The sequence below is a fragment of the Zalophus californianus genome, chromosome X, assembly GCF_009762305.2.
Source record: "Zalophus californianus isolate mZalCal1 chromosome X, mZalCal1.pri.v2, whole genome shotgun sequence".
In the NCBI taxonomy this organism is placed as follows: Eukaryota; Metazoa; Chordata; class Mammalia; order Carnivora; family Otariidae; genus Zalophus; species Zalophus californianus.
The window spans coordinates 53,753,387-53,762,792 of NC_045612.1; positions in this window are offsets into that span (position 1 = coordinate 53,753,387).

Sequence of the window (9,406 nt, forward strand, 5' to 3'; positions counted from 1 at the left end):
CTGATGAGCAGGGAGCCCGATACGGGACTCGATCCCAGGACTCCAGGATCATGACCTGAGCCGAAGGCAGTCGCTTAACCAACTGAGCCACCCAGGCGCCCTGTACCCTATTTTCCTTTGCTGTAATTTATGGTTGAAAGTCACATCATCTTGTATGGGAACAAACTAATTTCCAAGAACATTAGAGTGCTAATGCCAGTTCCTTAAATTATAGTTATAATAAAATGATTCAAATGGATAATTAATTAGATCTACATAAGAGTAAATATAAACCCACAGAAAATAAATGTGTGTGTATTACTCTTCTGGGAACAAATTCCACTTTGTATGTCTAATTCCTATTAGTCAATGCCCAGAAGTCCACAGTGACTCCTTTGGAAATAGAGAAAAGGGGTTTTGAACTCCTGTTTTATAAAATTTGCTACAGCAAAGTCCGTTTTGCTTTTCCACTTGGAAAAATAGTTTTCTGCCCACTTAGGAATATATTCCTTAGATGATTTTACGGCAACATTTTTCCAAATCTTCATGTGAATATAGCACAATTCTCATTGAGCTAATAGCTATGGGTGACTAGAGAAATTCCTTTTTAGCTTGAGTACAGTGTCATATCTGAAACTCTTCAACAAGTATTTATTGATTACTTTCAAGATCAAACAACCCAGTTCCTTCCCTCACTACTTAAATTTCAGAATTCCTGTCACAGCAAAAATCATCTCAAAGAACAATAAACTATTAATCCTTGCAATATAGCATATTCTCCATATCATTTTTTTTCTGACTTTGGCATTAGTTGTTGTGTTCTGATAGTGTTAATTGTCTTTTCTGTGCTGGATCACATTAAATTTCTGAGCTTTTTTTTTTTTTTTTTTTTTTTGCTGTTTAAAAATGACCACAATATTTTCTTCACTTCAGTGTACAATACCAGATCACATTGTTATAGGATGGTATTACTGAAATGTGGGGAGGAGTTAAGATGGCAGAGTAGGGAGAACCTAGGCTTGCTTATCCCTCAAACATAGCTAGATAAATATCAAATCATTTTGAGCACCCAAGACATTAATCCAAGGATGGCGAAGATCAAAATGAACAACCAGAACTGAAAAAGGAAACACCACCACATCGTGGAAGGTAGGAAAAAACAGAGGATGATTTGGGGGAAAGAAGAGTTGCAGGCACTGTGATGGGGAGGGAGCCCTGATCACAGAAAGAGGAGTAAGAGAGAAAGAAGAGCAAGAAAGAATGGAGTGTATGCAGGGAATTGAACAAGAAAAACTCTTCCCAAAACCATTGACTGGGAAAAGGAGAGGTGTGGAATATTGTGAGTTTTTATAAACAACAGAAAGCAGAGTTTGAAGTTTCATAGATCTGCAACTTCAGTGGTGTTCCAGCGGGGAAGGAAGGTAGAAACAGGGATTAGACCACATAGCCTGAGGATCCCCTTGGTTGCACAGGGAGAGGCAGTTCCCCAGCTTTGAGTACATTTGGGAGAGGGGGTACAATTTCTCCAGGGCCAAGGGCCCCAGCGGGCCCCACTGAACAGCCCCTTTCACTAGCATAAGAATTGGATGCTGGTGGAGGGCTGCCAGCCTTGATACAAGCTCACAGCTGGGCTTTGCCAGAAACTCTTGAGCTGCTGCAGGAGTACAGGGCTAATTTCTGACACACACTGGGAGGGGTGCTGTAACACAGTGAGACCTCCCTACAGGGGATCCATGAGGGTGCATGCCCACATGGATCTCTAAAATCTGGAGTTTTGGAATACATCTGCATTTGAGAGAAAATACAGGAGAGCAATTGCATGAGGAGAAACAGTTCCCCTGATTGCAGTGCATTTAGGAGTGGTGGTGGGGGTCTCTGTAAGGGACACTGCCTCTAGGTGGCGAGACTTGTCACAGGCTTTCTCCTGCACTTTACCACAAACTCCAAACTTCAAATCAGTCATCTGACTGCTTTTCTGGAATGACTTGGCAAACAGCAAAAGTAAGTGTGTAACCCTCCCTTGAAGGAACAGTGCAGGCCTGCACCGTGGGAGTCCCTAATATCTGGAGTTTTGAGACTCGGACACGTGCCTGAGATAAAACAAAGGAAGGCTGTGATGCCTGGTAGGCAGACAGCTCAGATATAGACAAGGTGAGGACTGAGATCTGATGGAAGCCAGGACATGAGAGGGTTAATTGTTTGCTCTTCTGTGAGGGCTTCCTGGAGAGTGGTCAGTATGATGTCTCCACTCTAGGGAGAAAAGAACAGGGTGATACCGTTTTCCCCCTGCACATCAGTCAAACAGCACCCCCCGCACTGGAAATCAGAGCCAATTACACCAACCCCCCTCAGATGCATCTCCACTATGGCAAGTTGGCCTGAACAGCACAGCAGGTCCCTCCCCCAGAAGACCAACACATACCCCTCGCAGGCACCAAATCAACTGATCATAGGGTGCTACAAACATCAGATCTAGGGGAAATAGGATATAGTTTTCTTTTCAGTCTTATTTTGTATCTTTTATTTTTTAATTCTTTAATTCTTTTATTATTATTTTAAACATTTAAAATTTTTTTTATTTTATATATATTTTCCTTTCTTTTCTTTCCTTTTCTTTTCTCTGAATAAAATGATAAAATGCAAGAATTCTACCCAAAAGGAAGTTCAAGAAGAAACCACAGCTAGGGATTTGCTCAAAACAGATATAAGTAATATATGTGAACAAGAATTCAGAATAACAGTCATAAGAATACTATCTGGGCTTGAAAAAAATTAGAAGACTCCAGAGAAACCCTTGTTACAGAGATAAGAGAACCAAAATCAAGTCAAGCAAAAATTAAAAATGCTAAAAGCAAGATCTAATACTGACTGGATGTAATCACAATGAGGGTGCAAGCTGCAGAAGGATAAATAAGTGATATAGAAGATAAAATTATGGAAAATAATGTAGCTGAAAAGAAGAGGGAAAGAAAACTATTAGATCACAAATATAGACTTAGGTAACTCAGCAATTTTATAAAGAGAAATAATATCCATATCATGGGAGTTGCAGAAGAAGAAGAGCAGGAAAAAAGGACAAAAAGTACATTTGAACAAATTATAGCTGAGAACATCCCTAATCTGGGGAAGGAAACAGGCATTCAAGTCCAAAAGGAACTCCCCTCAAAATCAACAAAAACAGATCAACACCAAGACATATAATAGTGAAACTTGCAAAATACAAAGATAAATAGAGAATTCTGAAAGCAGCTAGGGACAAAAGGTCCTTAACCTACAAGGATAGACAGATAAGGTTAGCAGCAGACCTGTCCACAGAGCCCTGGCAGGCCAGAAGGCAGGGGCTAGATATATTCAACATGTTAAATGGGGAAAATATCCAGCCAAAAGTACTTTATCCAGCAAGACTGCCATTCAGAATAGAAGGAGAGATAAAGAGTTTCCAAGACAAGCAAAATCTAAAGGAGTTCATGACCACTAAACCAGCCCTGCAAGAAATATTAAAGGGACTCTGAGTGGGAAAGAAATAAGACCCAAGGCAACAAAGACTAGAAAGGAACAAAGAATATCACTAGAAACACCAGCTTTACAGATAACAGTGGCAGTAAATTAATATAATTCAATAATCATTCAATCAAAATGGACTAAATACTCCACTCAAAAGACATAGGGTATCAGAATGGATAAAAAAAAAAAGATCCATCTATATGTTACCTACAAGAGACTCATTTGAGACGTAAAGACACCTGCAGATTGACAGTGTGGGGATGGAGAACACTTTATCATGCCAGAGGGTGTCAAAAGAAAGCCAGAGTAGCCATACTTACATCAGACAATTTGGATTTTATTTTTATTTATTTTTAATATTTTTCTTTCTTTCTTTCTTTCTTTCTTTCTTTCTTTCTTTCTTTCTTTCTTTCTTTCTTTCTTCTTTCTTTCTTCCTTCCTTTCTTTCTTTCTTTCTTTCTTTCTTTCTTTCTTTCTTTCTTTCTTTCTTTCTTTCTTTCTTTCATTCTTTCTTTCGAGAGTATGAGAGAGACAGTAGTGGGGAAGGACAGAAAGGAAGAAAGATAATCTTAAGCAGGCTCCACAGTGTGGAGCATGACATAGGGCTCAAACTCACATCCCTGAGATCATAAGCTGAGCAGAAATCAAGAGACAGATGCTTAACAAACTGAGTTACCCAGGCATCTCCAAACTAGATTTTATTTTTTATTTTTTAAAGATTAATTTATTTTAGAGAGAATGAGTGGGATGATCAGAGGGAGAGGAAAAGAAAATCCCAAGCAGACTCTGAGCTGAGTGGGGAGCCCACCCTGGGGCCTGATCTCACAACCACGAGATCACAGCCTGAGCCAAAACCAATAGTCAGATGCTTAACTGACTGCACCCAAAGTAGATTTTAAAACAAAGTCTGCAACAAGAGGTAAAAAAGAACATTATATTATAACTACATAGTCTATGCATCAGGAAAATCTAACAATTGTAAATATTAATGTCCCCAAACTGGGAGCACCCAAATATATGAATCAATTATTAATAAACATAAAGAAACTCATTGATGATAACAAAATAATAGTAGGGAACTTTTACACCCCACTCACAACAATGGACATATCATTTAGACAGAAAATCAATAAGGAAACAATGGCAATGAATGACTCACTGGACCAGATGGACCTAACAGATATATTCAGAGCATTTCATCCTAAAGCAGCAGAATACACATTCTTTTCAAATACACCTGGAACATTCTCCAAAATAGATCACATACTGGGTCACAAATCATCCCTCAACAAGTACAAAAAGATTGAGATCACGCCATGCATATTTTCAGATCACAACACTATGAAACTTGAAGTCAACCACAAGAAAAATATTGTAAACCACAAATATATGGAGGTTAAAGAACATCTTACTATAGAATGAATGGGTTAACCAGGAAATTAAAGAAGAAATTAAAAAGTACATGGAAAGAAATGAAAATGAAAGCATGACAGTCCAAAACCCTTGGGATGCAACAAAGGTGGTCCTAAAAAGGAAGTATATTGCATTACAGGCCTACATCAAATAGCAAGAAAATCTCAAATACATAACCCAAATTTACACCTAAAGGAGCTAGAAAAGGAACAGCAAATAAAGCCTAAAGCTTTAGAAAAAGAGAAATAACAAAAATTAGAGCTCAAAAAATGATATTGAAATAAAAAGAAACTGTAGAACAGATCAATGAAGCTAAGAGCTTGGTTTTTTTGAATTAATTAATAAAACTGATAGACCCCCTAGCCAGACTCATTGAAAAGAAAAGAGAAGGGGCACAAATAAATGAAATCACAAATCAAAAAGGAGAGATAACATGAACACCACAGAAATACAAGGAATTATAAAAGGATATTATGAAAAATTATATACCAATAAACTGGGCAATCTAGAAGAAATGGACAAATTCTTAGAAACATACAAACTATGAAAGCTGAAACTGGAAGAAATAGAGAATTTGAACTGATACACAACTTACAAAAAAAAAAAAAAAGAATCGGTCATCAAAAATCTCCTAACAAACAAAAGTCCTGGGCCACATGGCTTCCCAGGGGAATTCTACCAGACATTTAAAGAAGAAATAATACCTATTCTTCTCAAACTGTTCCAAAAAATAGAAATGGAAGGAAAACTTTTGAACTCCTTCTACGAGGCCAGCATTACCTTGATTCTAAAACCAAGGACCCCACTAAAAAACAGAATTACAGGCCACTCTCCCTGATAAATATGGATGCAAAAATTCTCGATGAGATTGTGGCTAAATGAATCCAAGAGTACATTAAAAGTATTATTCTCCATGATCAAGTGGGATTTATACCTGTGCTGCAGGGGTGGTTCAATATTCCCAAATCAGTCAATGTGATACACCACATTAATAAAATAAAAGGTAAGAATCATATGATCCTCTTAATAGATGTAGAAAAAGCATTTGAGAAAATACAGCATGCATTCTTGATAAAAACCCTCAACAAAGTAGGTATAGAAGGAACATACTTCAACATTATAAGAGCTATATATGAAAGACCAACAGCTAATACCCTCAATAGGGAAAAACTGATAGCTTTTCCTCTAGGTTCAGGAAAAAGACAAGGGTGTCCATTTTCACCATTAGTGTTTAACATAGTACTGGAAGTTTTGGCCTCAGCAATCAGACAAATGGAAGGAAGGAAGGAAGGAAGGAAGGAAGGAAGGAAGGAAGGAAGGAAGGAAAGAAGGAAGGGACATCTGAATCCACAAGGAATAAGTAAAATTTTCACTATTTGCAGAAGACATGATACTCTATGTAGAAAACCTATAAGAATCTACCAAAAAATTGCTAGAACTAATATATGAATTCAGCAGAGTCACAGGATATAAAATCGATGAACAGGAATCTGTGGCATTCCTATACACCAATAATGAAGCAACAAAAACAGAAATCAAGGAATTGATCCCATTTACAATTGCACCAAAAACTATAAGATAACCTGGGAATAAACTTAACCAAAGATATAAAAGATGTATACTCTGAAAACTATGGAATATTTATGAAAGAAATTGAAGAGAACATAAAGAAATGGAAAAAAAATCCATGCTCTTGGATTGGAAGAGCAAACATTGTTAAAATGTCTATACTACCCAAAGCAAGCTACACATTTAAAGCAATCCCTATCAAAATATCAACAGCATTTTATGCAGAGCTAGAACCAAGAGTCCTAAAATTTGTATGGAACCACAAAAGACCCCAAAGAGCCAAGCAATCCTGAAAAAAAAAATGACAAAGCTGGAGGCATCATGATTCTGGACTTCAAGCTATATTACAAAGCTCTGGTGACCAAGACAGTATGGTACTGGAACAAAAACAGACACATGGATCAATGGAACAGACTAGAAAACCCAGAAATGGACCCAAAACTATATAGGCAACTTATCTTCAACAAAGCAAGAAAGAATATCCAAAGGAAAAAAGTCTCCTCAAAAAAATGGTGTTGGAAACCTGGAAAACCACATGCAGAAGAATGAAACTGGCCCATTTTATTACAGCATACACAAAAATAAATTAAAAATGATGAGAGACATAAATGTGAGACAGGAAACCATCAAAATTCTAGAGGAGAACACAGGCAGCAACCTCTTTGATCTTGGTCATAGCAATTTCTTACTAGAAACGTTGTGGGGGGCAAGTGAAAAAAAAGCAAAAATGAACTAGTGGGACTTCATCAAAATAAAAAGCTTCTTCGCAGAGAAGTATTAAATCAACAAAACTAAAGGGCAGCCTATGGAATGGGAGAAGATATTTGCAAATGACATATCTGATAAAGGGGTAGTATCCAAAATCTATAAAGAACTTTTTAAACTCAAAAGCCAAAAAACAAATAATCTAGTTAAGAAATGGGCAGAAGATATCAATAGACATTTTTCAAAACAAGACATCCAGATGGCTTACAGACAAAGGAATAGATGCTCAACATCACTCATCATCAGGGAAACTCAAATCAAAACTAAATGAGATACTACCTCACACCTATCAGAATGGGTAAAATTAACAACACAGGAGACAACAGGTGTTGGTGAGGATGTAGAGAAAGGGGAACCCTCTTGCATTGTTGGTGGGAATGCAAACTAGAGCAGCCACTCTGTATAACATTATGGAGGTATTGCCAAAAGCTAAAAATAGAACTACCCTATGATCCAGGAATTGCACTACTAGGTATTTACCAAAGGACACAAAAACATACATTCAAAGGAGTACATGCACCTCAATAGCAGCATTACCAACAATAACCAAGCTATGGAAGATCCTTAATACCCATCAACTGATGAACAGATAAAGAAGCTGTGGTATATATATATATATATATATATATATATATATATATATATACCACTATATATATATATATATGTGTATATATATATACATATATACATATATATGTATATATGTATATATATATATATACACACACACATATATATATATATATATATACACACACATATATAAAATGGAATATTACTCAGCCATAAAACAGAATGAAATCTTGCCATTTGGAATGACGTGAATGGAACTACAGGATATTATGCTAAGTGATATAAATCAGAGAAAGAAGAATACCATATGATTTCATTCATATGTGGAATTTAAGAAACAAAACGGATGAACATACAGCAGGGGGAGAAAGAGACGGGGGAAACAAATCACGAGAGACTCTTAACTATAGAGAACAAACTGAGGGTTGATGGAGGGAGGTGGGTGGGGGATGGGATAAATACGTGAATAGGTGTTAAGTAGGACATTTGTTTTGATGAGCACTGGGTGTTATATGTAAATGATGAACCATTGAACTCTACTCCTGAAACCAATATTGAACTGTATGTCGACTAACTAGAATTTGATTTATTTATCAAAAAAAAGAAATGCGGCTTCCTTCATGGTTTTTTTTTCCAAATTTTAATTCCAGGGTAGTTAAAATAGAGTATTAGGTTCATGTGTACAATATAGTGATTCAACCGTTCCATATATTACTCAGTGCTCACCAAGGTAAGTGTACTCTTAATCCTATCACCTATTTTATCCAGCCCACACCCACCCCTCCTTTGGTAACCTTCTTGTTCTCTATAGTTAAGTGTCTGTCTATTGGGGTGCTGGGTGGCTCAGAGGGTTGAGCATCCCACTTGATTTCAGCTTGGGTCATGATATCATGGTCCTGAGATCAAGTCCCACATCTGGCTCCTCACTCAGCAGGAAGTCTGCTGGAGATTCTTTCCCTCTCCCTCTGCCCTTCTCCTTGCTCTCTCTCAAAGTAAATAGGTAAATTTTTTTTTTAGGTTTTTTGGTTTGTCTCTTTTTTCCTTTGTTCATTTGTTTTGTTTCTTAAATTCCACATATAAGTGAAATCGTATGGTATTTGTCTTTCTCTGACTGGCTTATTAGCATTCTACTCTTTAGCTCCATCCATGTTGTTGCAAATGGCCAGATTTCATTCTGTTTTATGGCTGAATAATACTCCATTGTATATATACCACAGTTTCTTTATTCATCAGTTGATGGGTATTTAGGCTCTTTCCATAGCTTGGCTATTGTTGATAATGCTTCTATAAACATTGGGGTACATGTATTCCTTTGAATGTGTATATTTGTATCCTTTGGTAAATACTTAGTAGTGTGATTCCTGGATCATAGGGTACTACTTCTTTATCTATTCACCTATTGATGGACACTTATGCACCTTCCATAGGTTGGCTAATGTACACAATACTGCAATAAATAGAGGGGTGCATATATCCCTTCAAATTAGTGTTTTCATACTTCTTGGGTAAATACCCAGTATGTGATTACTGGGTTGTAGGATATTTCTATTTTTATTTTTTGGTGCATCTACTGTCTTGCATAGTTTGCATTCCCAGCAAC